The sequence below is a fragment of the Phytophthora infestans genome, genomic scaffold (assembly GCF_000142945.1).
Source record: "Phytophthora infestans T30-4 supercont1.29 genomic scaffold, whole genome shotgun sequence".
Lineage (NCBI taxonomy): Eukaryota > Oomycota > Peronosporomycetes > Peronosporales > Peronosporaceae > Phytophthora > Phytophthora infestans.
Genome location: NW_003303730.1, coordinates 416,700 through 417,540, shown reverse-complemented (window position 1 = coordinate 417,540; position 841 = coordinate 416,700).

The window sequence follows — 841 nt, the reverse complement described above, 5'->3', positions numbered from 1 at the left end:
GTGGCTCACTCGACCCAGTAGACCACCCGCTCAATAAAGATATACTATCAAGATCTACCTGCCTTGAGACACAGCGGGCCTGTCGTCATTCCGTCCCGTGTCCATACGCCAGCCTACCCAACAATCCAGCAACGTACCGCACCTGGATGATGTACTCGTCGGAGAACCACTGCGGCCGGTCGACCTACCTTTCCCAAGACATACGCATCCGGAAGTCCACCGCTCCAGCACCGTACCCGCCCGGATGACGTCCTCGCCTGAGCACACCGTGCCGTCGAATTAACCCTCCCGAGACATACGCAACCGAAGACCACCGCTCCAGCATCGTAACCGGCGAGAGACGTACTCGCCTGAGACCACCGCGCCGTCGACCTACCCTCCCGAGACATACGCACCCGAGACCACCGCTCCAGCAACGTACCCGCCGGAGACGTACTCGCCTGAGACCACCGCGCCGTCGACCTACCCTCCCGAGACATACGCACCCGAGACCACCGCTCCAGCAACGTACCCGCCGGAGACGTACTCGCCTGAGACCACCGCGCCGTCGACCTACCCTCCCGAGACATACGCACCCGAGACCACCGCTCCAGCAACGTACCCGCCGGAGACGTACTCGCCTGAGACCACCGCGCCGTCGACCTACCCTCCCGAGACATACGCACCCGAGACCACCGCTCCAGCAACGTACCCGCCGGAGACGTACTCGCCTGAGACCACCGCGCCGTCGACCTACCCTCCCGAGACATACGCACCCGAGACCACCGCTCCAGCAACGTACCCGCCGGAGACGTACTCGCCTGAGACCACCGCGCCGTCGACCTACCCTCCCGAGACATAC